At 60.5% G+C, this 23,750-nt stretch overlaps 1 protein-coding gene across 1 annotated transcript in view; it reads right to left on the reverse strand.

The window, feature by feature from the left end:
• The window catches only part of LRRN2 (leucine rich repeat neuronal 2), a 57,193-nt gene that overhangs the window by 5,849 nt on the left and 27,594 nt on the right, over positions 1–23,750 (reverse strand). The gene's annotated exons all lie outside the window — the stretch shown is intronic.

Genomic DNA, 23,750 nt, shown 5'->3' on the forward strand with positions numbered 1-23,750 from the left:
CGCTAATGCCCACCCTGGGAGGCAGCAGGGGGTGACTCAAATAGCTAGGCCCCTGCCATGCACACGTGTGGGAGACCCGGGTGCGGTTCTCGGCTCCTGGCTTTGGCCTGGCCTAGCTCTGGGTGTTGTGGGCTTGGGGGAGTGAACCAGGAAGTAAGAGATCTCTGTCTGTCTCTCTTAATAATAGTAAGTACGTAGCCGGCGCCGCGGCTCACTAGGCTAATCCTCCGCCTTGTGGCACCGGCACACCGGGTTCTAGTCCCGGTCGGGCGCCGGATTCTGTCCCGGGTGCCCCTCTTCCAGGCCAGCTCTCTGCTGTGGCCCGGGAGTGCAGTGGAGGATGGCCCAAGTGCTTGGGCCCTGCACCCCATGGGAGACCAGGAGAAGCACCTGGCTCCTGCCATTGGATCAGCGCGGTGCGCCGGCCGCAGCGGCCATTGGAGAGTGAACCAACGGCAAAGGAAGACCTTTCTCTCTGTCTCTCTCTCTCTCACTGTCCACTCTGCCTGTCAAAAAACAAACAAAAATAATAGTAAGTGCGTTCTGGCTGGGGAGGTAGGACCAAAAATGCAAAACCGATTTGGAGAGCCCAGGCAGTGAGCACAGTGCGGGGGGTGAGGGTGCACTGGGCTCTCCAGCCGGCCCCTCCCCGAGCCCCTGCATCCCCCTCTTCCCCTACAATTTGTTCTAAGGGCTGGATCAGTGCTCCACAGCACAGAATGGATCAAGAAACCTTTTAAAAACGAATTGAGGGCTGGCGCTGTGGCTCAATAGGCTAATCCTCCGCCTGCGGCGCCGGCACACCAGGTTCTAGTCCCGGTCGGGGCACCAGATTCTGTCCCGGTTGCTCCTCTTCCAGTCCAGCTCTCTGCTGTGGCCCGGGAAGGCAGTGGAGGATGGCTCAAGTGCTTGGGCCCCTGCACCTGCACGGCAGACCGGGAGGAAGTACCCGGATCCTGGCTTCGGATCAGCGCAGTGCGCTGGCTGTAGCAGCCATTAGGGGAGTGAACCAATGGAAGGAAGACCACTTTCTCTCTGTCTCTCTCTCACTGTCTATAACTCTCTCTCTGTACCTCTCTCTCACTGTCTAACTCTGCCTGGCAAAACAAACAAACAAAAAACCCGAATTGAGGGGCTGGCGTCGTGGCGTAGTGGGTAAAGCCACTGCCTGTGACACCAGCATCCCATATAGGCACCGGTTCAAGTCCTGGCTGCTCCACTTCTGATCCAGCTCCTTGCTAATGCACCTGGGGAAGCAGCAGGGGATGGCCCAAGTGCTTGGCCCCCTGCACCCAGGTGCAAGACCTGGAAGAAGCTCCTGGCTCTGGTCTGGCCCAGCCCTGGCCGTTGTGGCTATCTAGGGAGTGAATCAGCAGGTGGAAGAGTTCACTGTCTCTCCCTCTCTCCCTCTCTGTACTCTGCCTCTCAAATAAATCTTAAAAAAAAAAGAAAAGAAAAGAAAAACTGAATTGAGAGGCTGACGTTGTGGTGCAGCAGGTTAAGATGCCTTGCAATGCTGGCATCCCAAACAGGCACCAGTTTGAGTCCAGGCTGCTCCACTTCCGGTCCTGCTTCCTGCTAATGCACCTGGGAACCAGGAGGATGGTGGGAGGCCTGGATGAAGCTCCTGGCTCCTGGCTTTGGCCTGGCCCAGTCCCAGCCATTGCAGCCATCTGGGGAGTAAACCAGCAGATGGAAGATTGGTCTCCCTCTCTCTCTGAAAGCCCTCCAGGGGCTCGCCTTCCCCGCCAGCTCCAGCCAGCCCCAGCCAGCTCCAGCCAGCCCCAGCCAGCTCCGTCCCCTTCACCTACCTGGGCTGGGCAGGGGGAGTGAGGCAGAGCCCAGCATTAGGCTTCGGGCTCCAGAGGGAGGGCACAGCTGATGGCACGAGTTCACCTCTGACCCCGAGGCCTGGGCGAGTCCTCCTCACTCTGCTCACACACAGCCCCTTGCCGGGGGGAGCCTGGAGCCGCCCACTCACCTGGCACGCGACGCCCTCATGCAGGCTGGTGGACAGTTGCTAGCAGGCGGTGGGGAGCTGTCTGTCTCTCATCTGCAGCCTGCCACGGGCACGTTTCCCCCGCGGCGTCTCTGGCTCTCTGTGACAGGGACCATGTCTAACAGGCTTCCTGAGTCCCCAGAGCTCTGGGGTGGCACTGAGCACGGAGAGGGTCCCTGGGAGTGAGTGCTCCCCACGGAATCCTCCCGTCCACCCCGCCTGCAGGCATCAGGGCTTGCTGGCTCTCAGCAGGGTGAAGGCACCCACTCACCAGGCTGCACAGCTTCTACGGGGCAGGGCCGGGATGCAAATCCGGGGTCTCTGGCTCAGCCCAGCCGCTGCCGCTCAACACCTGCCACCCAGGAGCTGGCTCCCAGTACCCTGCAGCGATGGACGAGGGTCCACCCACTAGGCCCTTCAGACCCTGTTCCTCTCTGGGTGTGGCTGGGCACACCTGACCCAGTCTTCTGACTGGGGGCCGGGGACAGGAGACAGAAAGCCCTGGAACCACAGTTTGGGAGAATAGGTTTGGATGTCCCCTCCAAGAACAAGGTTGTTTTTTGTAAGGGCTGGCTCCGTGAAACCCACCGGACCTGCCTCCTCCAGACAGTCTCTCTGGATTTGGCAGAAAGCCTGGGATTTATCCCCTAGAACCCCTGTTAAGCTGTGGGCTTTGGCAAGGCTCCCGGGAAGTGTTTGCGGGCTCCGTGGTTAGTAGCTGGAGCTGCTGCCCTCCGCAGCCGGGTACTGAGACGGCGCGGATGCTGCTATGCTGCTGGCGGACCCAGCACTGCCCCCCCGCCCCCACAGCTGGCCCTGGCGATTCAGTGCCAGGTCACCCCGGAGCTGTGAAGACGACTCCGCCTACGCCCCACAGCCCGGTGCGCAAGGGGAGGTGCACCACGCACGAGGCGGCAGGCAGCCCTCCTCTCCCTCAGCCACACACCAGGCTCCACCTTCCAGAGTCTGATCGGAAACCCCTCGGCCCAGGGGGAGTGGCGGGAAGGCCCTGGGCTGGCCCTGCTGAGCGCTGGGCTCCTCCGCGGCTGCTGTGCCGAAGTGTGGCCGCTCCTCCCGCTGACTCCCTATCTGTCCATGGCGGCGCACACAGGGTGCACTCCCCCAACCCCGCAGCCGCAGCCGGGGGGCACAGGCACTCCAGGCCCCCTGCCGGGCAGCGTCCAGCCGCACGCCCCGCCCCCACTGAGCTGACCACATGTGGCGTGGGAACCCGAAATCCTCCTCTTGCAGCCTCTGACTTCAGAGTGGCCTCTCGGGACCACGCGTAACCCGGGACCCCCAGGCCGAGACGCGGAGCGTGGGCGGTGGCACTGACCCGGGCAGGAGGACGGCTAGGTGACCGGCTTAGTCCCATAGGCCCGCACAGGGGGATCTTCTCATCACACAGTCTGGGCCAGAGGATGCAGGGGGGGCCCGCACCGCTGACCCCCTCACTCGCCAGCTCAAGGACTCCCTTGAGAGTGGAGCTTGTCCCGGCGCCACCTCTTCCTGCTCCCAAGTCTGCTGGTCAGCCCCGCCCTCCAGCGCCCAGCACACAGTGGTGATCTGCCCCTCCACACACACACACACACACACACACACACACACACACAGCGGGGTCCCTCCCGGGCCCTGCACCCTAGGGGGCCCTCTCACTGCCCCTGTACTACCTTTTTCTATCACACACCCACACTCCACTAAGCCAGGCTTCCTGTTTCCCCACACACCCTCCCTCACTGCAGCCATGCAACTCTTCTTCAGCCACAAAACCCCATCCCAAATGCCCTCCCTTCCCTGAGAAGCCTGGTTATAGCCCCGCTGGTCTCTGAATCGCCACATAGCACCTTCCTCCCCGATGGGCTCCGAGACTCCCTGCCCGGCCAGCGTGTGCCCCTCTGCCGACCTGGGGCCTCCTTCCACATGGGCAAGGCGCCCTGACCTGAACTGGGAACATGGGCCACGACTAGGTCACGGCCTGCGCGGCTTCAAAGACAGAAGGCACCGGGAGGTACCAGCATGCACTGGGGGTGGCCGGGCTAAGCGCTGTTTAGGGAAGGCTCGCCCCTGTTTCACACATGCACAGCGGCACATAGAGAGAGACACATCTGCCCTTGTGTAAGCGGACATGATGCAGGAATGCACTTCAGTGTGTGTTTGTTTGCCTTGGACTGCAGCTAAAAAAGCCCCAGGAGCAGCATTTAACGGAGTTCATCTCATTCGGAAGCTGAGTCCCTGCCTGCCAGCTGACCCCCGAGACGATGACGTGTGGCAGCGGCAGTGTCCCAGGGTACAGGCTGAGCAGACAGAGGCCCCCCGACAGACCTGAGCAGCCCCAAACACCCCCGCCTGGGGGGTCTCTCCTCTCCTTGAGAGGCAGAGCGAGAGCGAGAGAGCGAGTGTCTATCAACTAGTTCACTCCCCAAATGCCCACACAGTCAGGGCTGGGCCAGGCAGAAGCCCAGGAGCCAGGACCTCCATCGGGCCTCCCGGGTGAGTGGCGGGGACCAGAGCACCTGCTGTCTTCCCAGGCGCATTAGCAGGGAGCTGGATGGGAAGTGGAGCAGCCGGGACTCCACGCAGACACTCCAACATGGGAGACGGGATAAGAGGCAGCTTAACCTGTGTGCCACAATGCCCGCCCCACGGTGCGTGCTCTGTAGACAGAGACCTGGGCTTAGGGAAGCTAAGGGTCCAGGGCCGGGGCCCCCGCCAGCCGGGGCAGGACTCCAGCTGTGAACATGGTGGCATCCTGTGCCAGCCCGGCTCAGTCCGTGACTGTGCAGAGCGCCTGTGGTCGGGTGGCCGGGTGGGCAGGGGCTGGCGGGCACATCTTGGGCAGAGTGAGGGGTCCTTTGTCTACCCTTGCTCTCCCTCCCCTCTGGAACCAGGGGCAGGGTTCCAGTGAGAGCCACTGCCTGGGCCTGGGCGGGCAGGGCTGGCCTGTGGGCAGTGCTCTGTTCTCCAGCCGGCCCCACGGAGGGTGGGAGAGGCGGGGGGCCTAGGAGAGAGCCTGCCTGGGCCTCTCTTCGTAAGAGGGGAGGGCGCCAGTGGGGAGTGGCCCGGAGAGGGGCCCAGGCCCGGCACCTGTTTACTCTCTGCCCGTGCCTCTGCTGGCCCTCAGGGATGCGCCTCTGGCCGCCACAGCCCCTGCCCCGGGCTCCTCAGACTGGCTCACCTGTCTCCCTGGGGACCCCCTTGCTGGCCGAGTGAGCTGCAGTGCCCTCCTTCCGACGCGTCTTCCATGAGAGGGGGGACCTGCTGCGCGGGGAACGTGTGCTGTGCCCAGGCTCGGGAGCACCTCTTTCCCGTTCTGTCTCCCTCAAGTTGTCGGAGCCACATTCCCCGCCGGGCCACTCCTCGGCTTCCAGCACCCAGACGGCCCCATCCGGGCACAAGGACTCCAGGGCGGGGGCACCTCCTCCCAGTGCGGGCGGGGCTCCAGTGCCCACCACGAGCACTCGGCGAGGGTCCTACTTCCAGCCTTGGGACGGTGCCAGGACTGAGGTCATTTGTGCGTCCCCAGCACCGGACACAACTGTGACCCAGAAGGAACCAGCTCCAGCATCTCCTGGCTTGGGGGCAGCGGCTTCGCCCCTTTCCCAGACACTGTCTGGAAGGGGTGGGAGAGCCCCTCCCAGAAGGGTCCTCCCTCTGCAGCCCGGCGGGCAGCCCAGCGTGGGTGCTGAGCAGGCTCTGAGACACAGGGGCCCCTGGGAGCTGGGGCCGGGATGCAGGGGGAAGAGGGGACCCCAGAGAGACCCAGGCACCACTCTTCCTGCCCCCAGGCCTTTGCACATCCCAGGTCCCAGCGCGCAAGTCCCTTTCCCCACGTGCACGTCTGGCGATTCCTCTCCGTCCCAAGTCTCAGTTTATGCCCTTTCTCTGCGGTGTCTTCCCTGACCACCAGCACCCCTACACCTCCCAAATCATGAACCTTCCTCCTCCCTGGAAGAATCCGTGCACGTACCCTCTCAGCCCGGGCGCTGCTCCAGGGGACTTGGAGCCCGGGGCTGAGGCTTCCCGCCCCCAGCGAGCATGGGGCCGTGGTGGGAAGGGAGGCAGAGCCACAAGGGAGCAGAGCCCTTAAACCTGGGGGAGAAGGCTGAGCCCCTGCGGATGGAAAGGAAGATGAGATCAGAATGAGAGCTGATGAGGCGGAGAGGGAAGGTTCGCCGGATGAGGCTCGGACAGAAATCACACGATGGTGCTGGCGGCGGAGCCGGGGCCTGGGCGCAGCGCCTCAGGGCAGGCCCAGACACCTGGCTGTCCCTTTGCTTTCTTCCCCTAACTGCAGTGAGGATGCCCTGACCATCCCGGCCACCTCCTCCAGGCTGTCCAGCAGAATGGCCTGACCGTCCGGCCACCTCCTCCAGGCTGTCCGGCTCTTCTCCTGCATCCTCCCCACCCCACAGGGCTCTCTCCAGGCCCAGGGCGTGGAAGGCTTGGGTCTGGGGTGTGGTCCTGGCTCAGGGAAGACCTGGCTGGGGCCGCTTGAACCCCTTGGGTTCCCCGTCTGCGAGTGGGGGCGGGTCGGCCCAGGACAGCGGCTCCCACACTGTGGTGCCCGGAACAGCAGCGCAAGCGCAGTCTGGGAACCTGTCAGAAATGCAGGTTCCCAGGCACCCCCCCACCCCCACCTCCCGAATCAGACACCGAGGAAGAGGCCTCGCACGCTGCATCTGAACACACCCCTCGGACAGAGCTCAAACCTGAGATCACCCCGGAGCCCAGGTTAGAATCCTACAGACCCGGAGCAGCGGCACCTAGAGCGCTCGGTGAGCTGCCGACCGTGACCCTGGCAGACTGGACTCAAGTACTCCAGACCCCACCACCTCCTCTGTCCCGGCCACAGGGAAGCTGCACCGGTGAGCATTAATAGAGCCCGCCTGTATGCGCTGAGTGAGGACCTAGGGGAGCGCAGGCAACCCTCGCGAGAGGAGGGCGAGGGCGGCCGCCCAGCCTCGGGGAGACAGCACCCCTGGGAAGCTGGGGCTGGGTCCCGGCCAGCAGCGGCTGCCATGAGGCTCACAAGAGCGCAGGCTGTGGAGGCAGCAGCCCCCTTCCGTGGATGGGAGAGGTGAGGAGCCCACCCAGGAACGCAGAGCCAGACCAGCTGGGAGGCAGTGAGCTGATGCCTTAAAGCCCCTTCTCTGTGCCCCAGCCCAGCCCCACCCGCCGCGCTCAATGTCTGGCTCCTGCTCTTCCCTCCAGCCCAACAAGGGGCATCTCCCCGTGGGAGTCCAGTCGACGCCTCCTTAATCACGCTCCCCCGTGCCTGGGCCAACCCAGGAGGAAGAAACTGGCGGTGGGCTGGCTCAGCAGCCCTGGAGGCAGGCCCTCTGCCACCCAGCTCCTCCCCCACGCCTGCTGCGGCTGGGGTGGGGGTGGGGGGTGGGGGGACCGTGGCTCCCAGGGCCCTGAGCTCAGTGGAAGGAAAAGCTTCATCTGTGATCAATAAGAGGCATAATTCAGTGACTGCAGCAAGTACAAAGGAGGGTAGGTTAAATCAATATTTAGAGGCTGCAAAATTAAACTAATTAAGTGCTGGCTTTAATGATTTTTACTGTCTGGGAATAAAAAAGATAAAAAGCCCACCCATATTTCATGCTTCTGCTTTAGTAGCCTGTAATACTTTGGGAAGAGCAGAGCGTGCGAAGTGCTCCCAGCCTTGCTCCCAGCCGGCCCCACGCTCTGCAGGGCAGGAGACGCGGGGTGGGGGATGGGCGGCTCCTTGCTAACAGAGACAGGAGGAGAAAGCAGGTGTGATGCCGCACGGGACACGTCCCTGAAGGCCGTCAGCCTGGGAGTCAGGACTGTGATGGCTGAACCGTGTCCCCTCCCACAGCTACATCCGACTCCTAACCCCAGGACCTGTGAACTTGACCTTACTTGGAAGTAGGGTCCTTGCACAGGTCATCAAGTGACAACAGGGAGGCAGCATGGCTGGCTGGTGTCCCTGTACGAGGGAAATGCCGCAGGAAGACAGGGACACAGGGGGAGAGGGCGTGGGAGCCGTGAGCCCAGAACTCGGCAGCGGGGAGAGGCAGGGGAGGGCGCCCTCTGCAGGTCTCAGAGGGAGGATGGCTCTGCAGATGCGGGGCTGTGCACCTGGCCTGCTAACCCCAGACAGGAAGCACCTGTTGTTTGAGTCGCCCAGGGTGGGGGACTTCCGGCTGGCAGCCCTGGGAAGCAGCCACAGGGACCCTGGGTTCTGGGCTCCCTCTGCCATTCACTCTGCCCTCTGAGCCCCAAGGTGGGGATAAGACCAGCGCCTTCTACGCTCCTTGCCGAGACGCTCGGGTCAAGCCAGCGCTGAGTGAGACAGCACGGCGCACTGCTGCGCTGTGGAGGTGTGCCGGGGCCAGCAGGTCCCGGGGAGGCTCACTTGGCCGGGGGTTGTCAGCTGCCAGGAAGCTGTGATGTCGTCCTCCGCAGGGGTTCATCTGCAGCCCGCGCCACCCCAGTTCTCTCCTCCGTGAGATGAAAGCGTTGGGCGATGTTACTGTGAAGGCATCTTTTACATACAGGTATTTTAAAAAATGTAGCGTCTCAGCAGCTCCAACCTCGTCCTCATCCTTAAACCCCTCCCACAGAGGGAGTGGCCCTGGGGCCAGGGGCTTTGCTCCCCTCTGCCCCCCGGCTGCCCGGCTTGTAGCAGTGTCCCTGCCAAGCACGAAGGGGACAGGCAGCTGTGCAGGCTGCGAACAGTCTCCTCCTCCTCCTTTTTTTTTTTTTTCGTTTTCTTTTTAAAGATTTACTTATTCATTTGAAAGGCAGAGTTACAGAGAGGTCTTCCATCCATTGGTTCACTCCCCAGATGCTGCAACAGCCGGAGCGGAGCTGATCTGAAGCCAGGAGCCAGGAGCTTCTTCCGGGTCTCCCACATGGGTGCAGGGGCCAAAGAACTTGGGCCATCTTCTACTGCTTTCCCAGGCCACAGTAGAGAGCTGAGTCAGAAGTGGAGCAGCCAGGACTCGAACCAGCGCCCATATGGGATGGTGGCACTGCACGCTACAGTTTTACCCACTACGCCACAGTGCTGGCCCCAGCAAACAGTCTCTTTTGATCCCAGGAGGGCTGGCATCCCTTGCCCAGCTGGCTCCCAGAATGTTCATCTTCAATAATTGTTCTGATTCTAACATTCATATTGAGCGCTGGGGCCCGGCCTTAAAGGGCTGTGGGACAGAGCACGGGGCTGCCGGGCTCTGCCCCCTCCAGGGCTCCAGGGCTCCAGGGCTCCGGGGCTCCAGGGCTCCAGGGCTCCGGGGCTCCGGGGCAGTTCTTAGGTGGTCTCACACAATTTCAGCCAGAGCTGCACCTTGCAGCAGTGGGTGGTGCTGGGGGGCATCTTCCGGGGCAGGTATCACTGTGGCCAGTGAGCTACTGAGGGCACACCACCCACACCACCAGGACAGCCACCATCATCCACCCACCTACAGCTCCACGGCCACCACGTGCGTCGTCCTCGGCCCTTGGTGCTCCTACCAGGAGCTTCACCACTTCCCCCATCCACCACCTCCATCCGGGTGGCCAGAAGTTCCCCAGACACCGGGAGAAAGAACAGGCATGGCCGTGTCTTGTGCGGGGTCAGCATGGCCGTGTCTTGTGCGGGGTCGGCATGGCTGTGGCATGTGCGGGGTCAGGATGGCTGTGGAAGGTGCGGGGTCTGCAACAGACAGGGATCTGCCACTGGGAAATACGCACTGGACCACGAGACACCCAGTGGCGCTACGGAGAGAACAAGTGGAAAGGAAGGGGCCTGGGGATGGGAGGGGCAGGCCTGGACGTGGCCAGGACAGCTCTGCATTCTGTCCAGAGCCCAGGAAACTGATACTCATTTGCCTCCTCTTATCTCGGTGTTTTTCAACCTTGGCTGTACCACAGACTCATCTGGGAATTTTTTTTTTTTTTTTGACAGATAGAGTTAGAGAGAGAGAGAGAGAGAGACAGAGAGAAAGGTCTTCCTTCTGTTGGCTCACCCCCCAAATGGTTGCCACGGCCGGAGCTATGCCGATCCGAAGCCAGGGGCCAGGTGCTTCCTCCTGGTCTCCCATGGGGTGCAGGGCCCAAGCACTTGGGCCATCCTCCACTGCACTCCCGGGCCACAGCAGAGAGCTGGACTGGAAGAGGAGCAACCAGGACAGAATCTAGCACCCCAACCGGGACTAGAACCCAGTGCCCATATGGGATGCTGGCGCCGCAGGCGGAGGATTAACCAAGTGAGCCATGGCCCCCGGGAATCTTTTAAAATATACTGAAGCCCACCGTCTGCTGCAGGGCCATCACACCTGTCTCTGAGGCTGGAACCGAGGCACGGTACAATAAAGGGCCCAGGGCTTACTCTGTGCATGAATTTTATAGCAAAAGACAAAAAAGCTGCAAAACATTGAACCCAGAGTTGTCGATACTCAAGTATCTAGCAAGAAGTCTACTGATATTTGTCTGCAATTGACTCTGAACCGAAGTAATGATCACGTGGATGATGGCAGACGGAGGAAGACGCGACCTCGCCCGCCTGGCGGAGGTTCGGGGGGTCCAGGTGGGGCGCGGCTGCTTGCTCACCGTCAGGTTCCACCCACTGTGCTGGGTGCTTGAAATGCATAAAATCATCATGAAGTAGTACGAGGAAAATCCCCAGCTGGTTTTGATGCGAAGCCAGGGCTAAGAGGCAGGGCCCCTGCAGGAAACACCCACCAGCAGTGAGTTTGCCTCCCTTGCACCCTGCAGCTGAGAAGGTACTCGCCACCCCCACCCTACCCCACGTGACTGGCCCACGGCTTCCCCAACCTGCTCAAGCCACAGCACACGCAGACAAGGGCGCCAGGGGACATAGAAGGAGCAGCTGACGGGGATGCCTGGACCCCACAGGGCTGCCCTGGAACCTGCCGCAGTCAGACCCTCAGCCAGCCCTGCTGTGTGCCAACACCTCCTACTCTCTTATGCCTAAGGCCACGGCTCAGCGTTTGTAGCAAGGATTAGATGCTGGCACCAGAGCCCAGTGACTGCAGGATGCGAGCCTGCGTGTGTCCGTGTGTGTGTGTGCATGTGTGTGCTGTGTGTGTACAGCCCAGTGATTGCAGGATGTGAGCCTGCATGCGTGTCCATGTGTGTGTGCATGTGTGTGCTGTGTGTGTACAGCCCAGTGATTGCAGGATGCGAGCCTGCGTGTGTGTCCGTGTGTGCATGTGTGTGTGCTGTGTGTGCATGTGTGTGTGTAGAGCCCAGTGATTGCAGGATGCGAGCCTGCGTGTGTGTCCGTGTGTGCATGTGTGTGTGCTGTGTGTGCATGTGTGTGTGTAGAGCCCAGTGATTGCAGGATGCGAGCCTGCATGTGTGTCTGTGTGTGCATGTGTGTGTGCTGTGTGCATGTGTTGTGTGTGCATGTGTGTGCTGTGTGTGTGTAGAGCCCAGTGATTGCAGGATGCGAGCCTGCGTGCGTGTGTGCGTGTGCATGTGTGTGCATGCGTGTGTGCTGGTGAGGGAGGGCGGGCTGGCCCCGGTGGTCTCATCGGTATGCTCCTCCACGCCCGCGCGCCCTGCCGGGGAAGTGCCATGGCAACAGTGTGCTCTTTAAGCGCCCGAGCTTGTGCTGCCACCGCAAAGCAGCATCAGGCAATTTAATTAAGGAGCTGGCAGCAGACAAACTTTGTGAGTTAAAGGCATTTTATTAAATCCCATTGTATTATGCAGCTCAGCTCCCCCAGGAGCCGCGGGGCTGGCAGAGCACAGGGGAGAACTTGCAGGGGGTTTCTTTGCCTTTCCTTGTGTTTTCCGCTCTCCCTCCTGCTTCGTGAAGGCCACGGAGCACAGGGGCCCCTGGCGCTGACTTCTGGCTCCCCGTGGCCTGAGGCTCCCGGCACAGGACCCAGTCACACGCAGGCTCAGGGCCAGCATCGGCACGGCCTTGGCGTTTGCAACAGCGCCTTTCCTGTGGCCACACCGCGCCCGCGCTTCCCTGCTTTGTCTCATCACGTGCCGCCACACCCCGGGAGTGGGCACTGCTGACATCCCCATTTCACAGATGAGGAGGCTGAGGCACACAGAGGTTCAGTAACATGCCCAGGTCTCGCACACGGCAGAGAAGCCAGGCCCAACTTGCTAGGAGGCCACGGGAGCATTTCAGGCCCACGTGACACCGAATCTTGTCGAGGGTAGCAGCGTCTGGAAGTCCTTGCTGTGTGTGCATGCAAGGGGTACCGCCCCGCTCCCGGGGCAGTTCTGGGGAGGCCCTCCCGGGCCTCAGGGTCCTGCTGAGATGCCCTTCATCCTACAAACGCCCCCCAGCCCTCTGCACGGCTCGCAGAGAGGAGTCCCACCAGGCGCCTGCCTCCAGCCCAGTACCTGCGGCGGCGACCTGCACGGAGTCTCCTCCACTCTAACTCGGGGTCGTGATGCAGGCCTGCGCTATGGCTGCCAGGCACACAGGAGAAGGGGCCAGTGTCACTCAGGACCTGTGTCACGCAGTCCATGATCTTTCCAACCCTCTGACAACTCTATTATATCATCTCCACGGCACAGACGAGGAAACGGGAGTTAGGAAACACTGAGCCGCTCGCCCAAGCTCACACAGCCAGTAAGAGGCAAAGCCGGTGCTCTTCACAGCCCCATAAATATGACACGTACACATACACACGGTGTCCCCATGCACACACACACACACACACGCACATGCAGGCACTTCAAGAAGTTCAAAGAAATGAGTATTATAAAAATTATTCATGGGTTTCAAACTTTTTAAAAAAGATTTATTTATTTATTTGAAAGTCGAGTTACACAGAGAAAAGGAGAGGGGGAGAGACAGAGAGAGAGGTCTTCCATCCGCTGGTTCACTCTCCAATTCGCTGCAATGGCCAGAGCTGCACTGATCCGAAACCAAGAGCCAGGAGTTTCTTCCGGTCTCCCACGCAGGAGCAGGGGCCCAAGGACTTGGGCCATCTTCTACTGCTTTCCCAGGCCACAGCAGAGAGCTGGATCGGAAGTGGAGCAGCCAGGACTCAAACCTGGGCCCCTATGGAATGCTGGGACAGCAGGCGGTGGCTTTACCTGCTGAGCCACAGCACTGGACCCTCAATTTTTCCACCAAAATAATCTTCTTTTAATTCCGTTTTCCCATAGGCTTTTGGGATTACACATCCACATGTGTGTGTGTAGGTACACACGTGTAGATGCACATATACATGCATGTATATATGACTAGGTAATTACATAGTAATGACAGCTTTGAGATGCAATTCACATACCATAAATTCATGATCACATTATACTTTAAAAGTGAGCCTTGGGGCCGGCGCCACGGCTCACTAGGCTAATCCTCCGCCTTGCGGCGCCAGCATACCGAGTTCTAGTCCCAGTTGGGGCGCCGGACTCTGTCCCGGTTGCCCCTCTTCCAGGCCAGCTCTCTGCTATGGCCAGGGAGTGCAGTGGAGAGACCAGGATAAGTACCTGGCTCCTGCCATCGGATCAGCGCGGTGCGCTGGCCGCAGCGCGCCAGCTGCGGCGGCCATTGGAGGGTGAACCAACGGCAAAAGGAAGACCTTTCTCTCTGTCGCTCTCTCTCACTGTCCACTCTGCCTGTCAAAAAAAAAAAAAAAAAAAGTGAGCCTTGGGGCCAGCACTGTGGCGTAGTGGATAAAGCCACCACCTGCAGCGTCGGCATCCCATATGGGCATCAGTTCGAGTCCTGGCTGCCCCACTTCTGATCCAGCTCTCTGCTATGGCCTGGGAAGGCAGTGGAAGATGGCCCAAGTGCCTGGGTCCCTGAACCCATGTAGGAGACCCAAGAAGAAGCTCCTGGCTTCGGATTGGCGCAACTCCAGCCATTGCAGCCATTTGGGGAATGAACCAGTGGGTGGGAGATTCTCTCTCTCTCTCTCTCTCTCCCTCCCTCCCTCTCTGCCTCTGCCTCTCTGTAACTCTGCCTTTCAAGTAAATGAATAAATCTTAAAAAAAAAAACAAAAACACAAAGTGAGCCTCAGAGTGCATTTGCCGCCGCCTCCACAACCCTAACCTTGACCCTGCACGAGCCTCTGCCTCCCAACACCCTCGCCTGGAGATCAGGTTCGGGCAATTAATTCTGGTGGGGGAGGGGCACAAACACTCAGGCCACAGCAGCCACCAGACTGCCGGCTGCGCCACCTTCACCTGACAGGAAGGGGCAGAACCGGCCAGGCTGTGTCTGGGGAGGCGGCCCTGAGGCCTGGGTCCCCGCCCCTCCCTAGCTCTGTTCCAGACGCTCCTGGATCTTCCCTGCCTCTCCCCCTCCCTGCTCTGCACCCACGGGAAGTCCTGAGGCTTCCAGCCGGGGCCGGGGCTCCTCCACCTCCCTCACTTCCTCACCCTGAGACTGAGCCACAGGGAAGACCCAGATGGGCGGTCACATGGGCAGGGCAGGCCGGGTCCCCCAGGGAACCGCAGCTGGTCTGGGGCCAGCGCTGTGGCGCAGCAGGTTAAGCCACAGTCTGTGATGCTGGCATTCCCTAGCACAGCCCTGGTTTGAGTCCTGGCTGCTCCACTTCCTATCCAGTACACTTAAAGATTGATTTATTTATTTGAAAGGCAGAAACACACAGAGAGAAGGAAACACACACACACACACAGAGAGAGAGAGAGAGAGGTCTTCCATAAGCTGGTTCACTCCCCAAATGGCTGCAATGGCTAGGGGTGGGCCAGGCTGAAGCCAGAAGCCAGGATCTTCTTCTGGGTCTCCCATTTGGGTGCAGGGGCCCAAGGACTTGAACGATCTTTTCTACTGCTGTTCAGGCGCATTAGCAGGGAGCTGGATCGCAAGTGGAGGCGCCGGGACTCGAACAGCCAGCTCACTTCTAATGCACCTGGGAAAGCAGTGGAGGATGAGTATGTGGCCTCTGCCACCATGTGGGAGACCTGGATGGGGTTCCAGGCTCCCGGCCCAGCCCTGGCTGTTGCGGGCATTTGGGGAGTGAACCAGAGGATGGAAGATCTGTCTCTGTCTCTCTCTGTCGCTCTTCCTTTCAAGCAAATAAAACAAATAAGCTTAAAAACAGAGAAAATCTACCTTGACCTTTAATGGGTACTATCTATTGAAGGCTGACTCCTGAGGGCCTTTCATGAAATTTAGGAAAAAAGAAGACAACTGGAGTCTGCACAGCCGCCCTTTCACTGGAGGGGACCTGGGGGCTCAGAGAAGTTAAGCAACTTCCCCAGGTCCACACAGCTTCCACGAGGGAGCCGCGCTCCAAGCCCAGCACCATGCAATGCCGAAACCCTCGCTTTTCGCCACCCCAACGACCGCCTGGCTGTGAAGAAGCCAGGAATGAGATGCATGCAAGTGCTTGCAAACAGAAGGTTCCAGAACCACTAAAGCGGGGTCTCCCTGCCCCCACCCCTCCCTGGACTCTGCCACAGCTCCGCCAGGTTTTTTTTCCCAGTGAGACAGGAATGACAGGCATGCTCCCTCCTCCTTGTGGGTGAACGCACAGGTGTGTGGTTGTGCACACGCGTGCACACGTATGTGGAGGGGCACCAGCTCCAGGGGCGGGGCTGCAGACCACACCCGCGCTGCTGGCTCCCCCGGCCTGGATGCTGCCTGCTTGTTTTCAGGGTCTAAACAATGGGACCATTCTCCTCTGGAATAATGATTCGAAGGATGATAACTAACACAGCTACGGCTTATACTTCCCCAGACCTCAAAACTCTGGGCCGACAGCAAACCTGCCGGCTTTAGAGCTGCTCACGAGGGCTGGGAGTCCTTGGGTGCTGCTGCTTCGTCTCCTCCAGCTGGCAGACAGGGGCAGGTGCACGAGGGGCCGGCCCGTCCACCTGCTGCCCTTTGGATGCCACTCGCATAGCTGGGGATGGACTGCAGGCGCTTCCGGCTCCGCACCACATTCCAGGAGCAGCAGGGCAGGTGAGGGAGGCGGGGGTCGGCTCTCCTTGCCCAGCTTACAAAGAGCCTGCCTCCCCACCTCCCACTCCCACCGCACACGGCCAGCCCTGCCCCTGCTTCTGCGCCACTGGGCCCCATCTGGGGAGGACTGGGCGCCCGCAAGGGACAGCTGCTGGCTGCCTGTGGTCCCGGCCAGGAGTCATTACCCACCAAATGTCGACTTTAAACAAGTGATTAGGCAGCTCTATTAGGAGCACACGTGCTCCTGCCAGGGAGGGCTGGGGACGCCCAGAGGCTGCTGAGGGGGAGGGGAGAAGCACGCAGCGCCCGCAGCGGCCAGTTCTCCTACACGGGTCCCAAGGGGCTTGGAAGCGGACAGACTCGCAGACACGGAGCCAGCTCCCACTGTCAGGGCAGCCCGTCCAGACCACGCCGGATGGGAAGGACCTGGGACTGTCTAAGCCCCCAGTGTGGCTTCAACCTCCCAGCTGGGTGCTGCCCACGCGCCCTTCAAACAGCAACCCGCTCTGAGCACCGCTGTTCCCTTGCTTTTCCTAGCACTGCTGGCAAGGAAGGGCCCGGAGCAGAGACACCACAGGAGCCACGCGTATTCTAACTGCTTCCCGGCAACTTGGGAGGTTGGGAAAACCAATCTCTGGAGGCCTCACTTGAATTACCCGACATTGTATGTGAACATGTGTGTGCACGCATGCCTCTGTGTGTGTTTGTGTGTGCAGGCGCATCTTCCTGGAGAGAGGGCCACGGCTTCGAGCGGATCCTCCTTGGGGCCACCCAGCCTTGCCTGGTTCTAAAGACGACTGCTGGCCCTTTTCTGGAAAGACGTTCCACCGCCAGAGCTCCCGGGTGCACCTGGGGCCTGGATCCCACCTGTCTGGAAGGGGGGGCACAGCCGGAGCTGAAGCACCACAGGGAGTCTCGCTCCAAGCAGGGCGGTGGGGCCTCCTCACCACCTCATTCCTCTCCCGTGACGGTTCTGTATCCACTGCTTACTGTCACTCAGGTGACAGCCCGTGAGTGACGAAGGTAGCATCCATGTCGTAACTTCTCCCAGAACCCTGGGAGCTAGGAGGTGAGGGCCAGGGAGCTGAGAACCCAGGGCTCTGCGCGGCACAGGGGAGACAGCAAACCTGCAGACCATGGGACCCGAGTTCAAATCCTGCCTCGGCCCCTTCCCACCTGGGTGACCGTGAACAAGTTATTTAACACTCTTGACTGTCGGCTTCTATAAGGGTTCTCCTGGGGACTCAGCGTGGTAACGTGGATGGAGAATCTGGCATCGAGTCTGGCATACAGCAGGTGCTCAATAAACAGCCCCCTTTCCCAGCAGGCGTGTGTGGGGACGTGCACCCCCTGCACATCTGCTGCACACTGGGGGCACGGCTGCGTGGCGAGACGCAGGCAGCAGTCAGAGGCTGCTCCACTGCGATCCGACTGCGCGAGGCTCCGCACACTGAAGCTGCCGCCTGGGTGCCCGGTCTCTTTCCTGCTCTCAGGTCACTGAACCCATGGCTCTGCAATGTCCTTCCATTCCCTGGGTGGGGAGCCCGTGATGCTCCTCCAACTGCCGGCTGGACAGTCACCTCCTCTGCGACCCCTGCCCGCCCTCCTCCTGCTCCTGGGCACCCACCCTGGGTTAGCAGGAGCCAGGCCTCTCCAGAGCGGGGGCGGTGGCCTGTGCACAGTGCCCAGGGAACGTGGGTGAGGCAGGAGAACACTGGGGGTGCTCCCTACCGCTGCCGGGGTCCTGTGATGGCGGCAGTCCCTCCTCAAGGCGCCCAGCCGTGCGTGCAGACGAGGTGTGCAGGGGCTGACGCGCTCATCCCGCCCGGCTTCCGCGCCCGTCTACCCGAGCCTTGGGGCAGGCGCCTTCCTCCGGTCAGAGGAGGAGAGGAGGAGGACGGAGGACGGAGGGCGGAGGGCAGAGGGGGATCAGGAACGGTGTTCGCAAGTGTGAGCACACGCGCTGTCAAACTCCGAGACCTGGACCCTGAAACCACGCTGCAGACTGGGAAACCAGGCGACGGACTGGCCAGCGCCACAGGAGAAGACGCACCGAGCCGACACTGGAGCCGGCTGGGCCCGGCCTGAGAGCCAGGTCCTTGTCTTCATAAGCTGCTGCCATCTGCAGGGGCACCCAGGGCACCCAGGCTGAGGAACTGGGTGTGTGGGGACGTGTGTCACACTTATCCTTCACAGACACACACAGTGGGCGCAGGATGGGTGCCACACTGGCACTGGGCACCTTCTTCCTAATGTGTGTGGGTGGGTTAGGTGTGCCCCCGAGCGCACACCTGTGTACCCACCGTGGCATCCTCCTGCTGGAGCAACTGCCGTGACGACGGCCAGCCCAGCACAAGGATCCTTTAAAAAAAATCTATGGGGGCCGCCGCCTGCAGTGCTGGCATCCCCTATGGGCACCAGTTCAAGTTCTGGCTGCTCCACTTCTGATCCAGCCCTCTGCTATGGCCTGGGAAAGCAGTGGAAGATGGCCCAAGTCCTTAGGCCCCGGCACCTGCCAGGGAGACCTGGAAGAAGCTCCTGGCTCCCGGCTTTGGATCAGCACAGTTCCAGCTATTTCAGTCATCTGAGGAGTGAACCAGTGGATGGAAGACTCTCTCTCTCCACCTCTGCCTCTAACTCTGCCTTTCAAATAATAAATAAATAAATTTTTTAAAAAATCTATGGGGGCTGGTGCAGTGGTACAGCAGGTTAAGCTGCCGTCTGCAGTGTCAGCATCTCATATGGGCGCCAGTTTGAGTCCCAGCTGCTCTACTTCCCATCCAGCTCCCTGCTAATGCACCTGGGAAAGCAGCGGAGGATGGCTCAAGTATTTGGAAACCTGTCACCCGTGTGGGAGACCCAGGTGAAGCTCCTGGCTCCTGGCTTTGGGTTGGCTCAGTTCCAGCCGTTGCAGCCTTCTGGGGAGTGAACCAGTGGATGGAAGACCTCTTTCTCTCTCTCTGTGTGTGTAACTCTCTGACTTTCAAATACATAAATAAACCTTAAAAAAGATTCTCCTTATTTGGAAGACAGAGTGGGTAGGAGAGAGAGACAAAGGTCTCCCATCTACCGGTCTACTCTCCAAATGCCTACAAAGGCTGGGACCAGACTGGGTGGAAGCTGGCAACTGGGCACCCAATCCAGATCTCTCGGTGGGTGGCAAGACCGCTGACTCCCAGGTTGCCTTAGCAGGAAGGTGGAGTCGGGAGCTGGGCTTCCAGCCCAGGCACCCTGATGTGGGGCACTAAACACTTGCACAGTGAATTCTTCCTCTGACTCAGTAGCAATCCAAGGCTTTCAGAGGTCTGCTGTACACCCGGCCAAAGTCCCAACCCCAAGAGAGCCGCGGAGGAGGCGCAGAGGGAGAGGTGAGGGCAGGGGGTCCTGCCTGGAGGGCTTCCAGGAGGCAGAGCTCCAGCCTGCAGTGAGGTGGGGGTGTGGCCTGGGCTGCTCAGCCGGCACCAGTCCATCTCCTCACGGACTTGCCCGGCCTTTTTCTAAAGATTGGAAATGGGTGACCTGAAAAAACTTGGCACCAGTTTCTATGCTTCCTGGTGAGTTTTTTTTTTTTTTTTTTTTTTTTTTTTTGACAGGCAGAGTGGACAGTGAGAGAGGGAGACAGAGAGAAAGGTCTTCCTTTGCCGTTGGTTCACCCTCCAATGGCCACCGCGCTGCGGCCGGTGCACCACGCTGATCCGAAGGCAGGAGCCAGGTGCTTCTCCTGGTTCTCCCATGGGGTGCAGGGCCCAAGTACTTGGGCCATCCTCCACTGCCTTCTCGGGCCACAGCAGAGAGCTGGCCTGGAAGAGGGGCAACTGGGACAGAATCCAGCGCCCCGACCAGGACTAGAACCAGGTGTGCCGGCGCTGCAAGGTGGAGGATTAGCCTAGTGAGCCGCGGCGCCAGCCCCTGGTGAGTTTTTAAACTATGTGTTCTTATTTTGCTTTCGTTTTAAAGGAACATTTCTTTAAAAGAAAGTGATTCTTGTCTCAGCTGAAATGGAGAGGAAACAGGGGCCCCAGGCACCTGGGTCAGCCCAGTGTGGGCGCAGGGGGAGCTGGGAGGAGCTGGGGGAGCAGGTGCATCTGGGGACGACGGCCTTGTAGAAGGCTGGCTTTCCTCCCGGCGTGGGTGGGCCGCCGAAGGACCAGGAGCCAGGCCCGGGCCCGGGCTGCCGACCTCCAGCGCCCTGACTCAGAGGCAGGGTCACCAGGTGCACACTTGCTGGGGTGGCCGGCTCGCCTGCGGCTACAGCGGAAGAGGAGGCGCCAGAGCTGCCCGACGTGCCTGCGGCTCTGACTCCAGGGAGGGAAGAGGAGGGAGACCAAGGGAAAAAAAAGAAAAAGGCTAGAAAGTGGAGGGAGGCGAAGGCACTAAGAGCTTGGTCTGGCAGGGTTAATAGCTTCTTTCCTTCAAGAGAGATTTCGTGCCACGCTGAACAAACAGAAGACTAGGCAACCGCAAAGGTGCCTCCACAGTGTATTAGATCCCCGCACCGCCGCGGTCTGCCAGCCCGCATCACCGTGACTGACGACGCACCAGAAGCCACCCTGACATTTCCAAATGAGATGTTTGGATGGAGGTGCCATTCAGCAGGGGCCGGCGCCGCATGTAAATGAGCAACATCTGTCACCTTTGTCTCACCCACTTAAAGGTGCCTTGTCCAACAAGGCCTTCTCCCAGCCTGGCTAAGGAGGGCCTGGGTAGGTGAGGCACTAACCCTCCCCAGGGCCCAGAGGGGAAGGACTGGTTCCTGAGAGCTGCAGGAAGTCAGAGGCAGGCAGAGCCCGCTGAGAGCAGGCTCTGGTCTTTATGCTGAGTCACTCTATGACTCAGCTGAAAGGACCAGCAACCGGCTGAGCGCTGAGCGGCCCAGTGTGGAAGCCCCTGTGTGGCCACTGAGCGCTGAAATGGGCCTGAGATGGCACATGGATTTTAAGACTTTGTATGAAAAAAGTAAAATATCTCATTAATAAATTTTGTACCAGTTACATTTGGAAATATTTTTGATATATTAGGTTAATGTTAATTTCACAAGTTTTTCCCCTATTTTAAGGCTTGCTTATTCTGATTAACTCGAAAGGCAGAGTGATAGAGCTAGAGAGAGATCTTCCATCTGCTGGTTCACTCACCAAATGCCTGCAACAGCTGGGGCAGGGCCAGGCCAAAGCCAGGGCCCAGGAACTCCATCCAGGTCTCCCACGTGGGTGGCAGGGACCCCGGTACTTGTGCCACATCCACTGCCTCCCAGGCGCATTAGCAGGAAGCCGGACCGGCAGCAGAGCTGGGAGTCTAGGCAGGCACTACGATCCCAGGGGAGGCTTCATCCGCCGTGCCACAGCGTGTCCCTCTTTCTACTTTTTAATGCGGCTGCTCCAGTATTAAAATCACACACGCGGCTTGCACTGTATTTCTAATTGGGCAGTGCTAGCACAGACCGTAGGTTAGAAAGACTCAGGTTCAAATCCCACCTGCACCACTTACGCAGGGGCTCTTAGCCAGGCGAGCCCAGCTACAGCCACCGAAGGCAAGGCGAGCCGTAGGGCGGTACACGGCACAGAGTGGGGGGCTGGCAGTGAGTGTGGGGCAGACAGCGGGGAGAAGAGAAGGCTGGGGAGGAGCAGGCTCCCGTGCCCTTCCTCAGGCCACAGCGAGGAGGGGCTGGGCCAGGACCCAGACCAAGCTGTGGCCTCCCGCGAGGCTGCCCTCGCCACTGGGAAATCTCAATGCCGAATCTTGGCACAGAGTCAGAGCTGGGAGAAGCCCGAGAGAGGGCTCCAGGAAACCAGGCCCCAAGCAGGGCAGTATCTTCCTCTCCTGTTTGCTAGCGCGGGGGCTCCCAGCCCTAGAGCCACCAGCGCGACCCCTGAAGGGTCCAAGACGGCAGAGCCAGCCCCTGGGGACAAGGCCCTCTGTGCAGCACCGCGGATCCTGTCCAGGGAGCCCTGACCTGCAGGGACTTGGCCACCACGCCGCTGTCACTGCCTTTCCCACTGCCGACGAGGAACCCGACGCTGGCCCTGAGCAGCCCGCCGGCCTCCCTCGAGCAGGGGCCTGCTCCTGCCAGCACCATGGCCCAGGCTCCAGGAAGGTTGAAACCCAGTGCAGGGCTAGGGCTAGGGCTGGGGCGGGGGCGGGGCGGGGCGGGGGACCGCGCCAGCCGGAAAGCCAGTCCCAGGCCTCTGCTGCAAGGTGGGTAGCCAAGGGTTAACTGCCCAGTGGCAGGCACAGAGCACGGCGAGGTCAAAGCCAGGCCCCAGATGCCGGAGTCCTCATTCCAAACTGACTCCTCTGACGGCGGCGACTCCAGGGGTGCGTTTAGGAGCCCCTGCTGCTGCACCGAACGGCTCTCCATCTGGAAGCCACATCCCGTGAGGCTCTTGGGGGCAGGGAGGGTCTTATTTAAAGCCTACCCCCAGCCCCCGGTGTGCTCAGCACAGAGCTACAGTGCATGAATGAATGAACGAACCAAACCACCCTTACCGGAAATGAGGCGGAGGGTGGGTGGGTGTTACAACAAGGAGGGGGCTCCTCCCTTCTTTCCTGCCAGGCATTGTGCTGGGACTCAGCGTGCAGGGGAGAGGGTGGACGACTCACTACCAAAGAAACAGGAAGGCAGGTGCCCCTGCGTGCTCCACCCAGTCCCCTCCCTCTCAGGGCCTCACTTGGGTGCAAGGCGGTTCCCCACACTGACCCCTGGCGGCTGGCGGACACGGCCCCCTGAACCCGCTCCCTGCACAGCCTCCCACCAGAAGGCAGTGGGCGGGGGAGGCGCAGACACTCCAGGAAGCTGGGTCCCCGGGGCCTGCGCAGCCAGAGGTAACTGGCTGTGACAAGGAGTGAGCCAGTAGTCAATTCCATTCAATAAAACTCTGATTGCCTAGGAGTCTGGTAAACAGGCAGCTCCCCTGGGGGCTGGAGGTGCTAGCTTCCTCCCTCCTTCCTCCTGCAGGAGTCTGCCCTCCAGCGCCCCTGCCCTGGGACCGCGCCAGCCGGAAAGCCAGTCCCAGGCCTCTGCTGCAAGGTGGGTAGCCAAGGGTTAACTGCCCAGTGGCAGGTGAGGGCCCAGGGCCTGGGGCCCTGGGAGGAGGTGGGAGCCAGGCATCACTTAGCCCTCATTAGTTCAAATTAAAGTCAGGAGTGAGATGACAATTACAATTTGCAGTGGGCTAATTGTTTCCCCTCCGAAGCTGATCGTTTTGCAGATTGGGGAAATTAATTGTTTGAAGTCCCAGGTGGATTGGCTTTGAACCCAGAAAGGCAAGGCAGGCCCGGCCTCCACCTCTTCCCCACCCTCGGGGCAGCCACCAGCAATGGGGGGGGGGTTCCGGTGGCCTCAGCCTGAGTGGGAGGAGGGGACAACACTGGCAGAGGCTGGGCTGGAGGAGGCCCGCCAGCATCCAAGAGGGGGCCCTGGCCTGGCCGGCGCCCCCAGCCCAGATGAAGGTGGGCTCTGGGAAACCGCTGGGTTTGTGAGCTCCCATTGTCAGGAGAGCATTCAACACCATTCACTCACTCATTCAACAAACGCCGGCAGCCTCCTGTGTGCCGAGGGCTGCAGAAGGCAGGCTGGGACACTGCGGTGGAGCGTACATGGGGCCTCCTCTGGTGGGGCTGCTGCGGAGCAGGTGCACCACAAGCATCGAGTGCTCAAGAGTGACAAGGCTCTGAAAGAGCTGCACTAGCCAGGAAGGCCCTCCAGGGACCTGCACACCCCAGCCCCTGGAGCCTGCCAGGGTCTGTCACCGCCCGTGGCAGGAAGGTTGTGGACCTGCTGGGACGAGTCCACTGGGAGTCCCTACCTGCCCCGAACGCCCTTCAGGGATCCCAGGCACATAAGCAGTCAACGCCCCTTTGCTGGTTCT

This window comes from Oryctolagus cuniculus, chromosome 13 (genome assembly GCF_051225735.1).
Source record: "Oryctolagus cuniculus isolate XC-2025 breed Fujian yellow rabbit chromosome 13, ASM5122573v1, whole genome shotgun sequence".
Lineage (NCBI taxonomy): Eukaryota > Metazoa > Chordata > Mammalia > Lagomorpha > Leporidae > Oryctolagus > Oryctolagus cuniculus.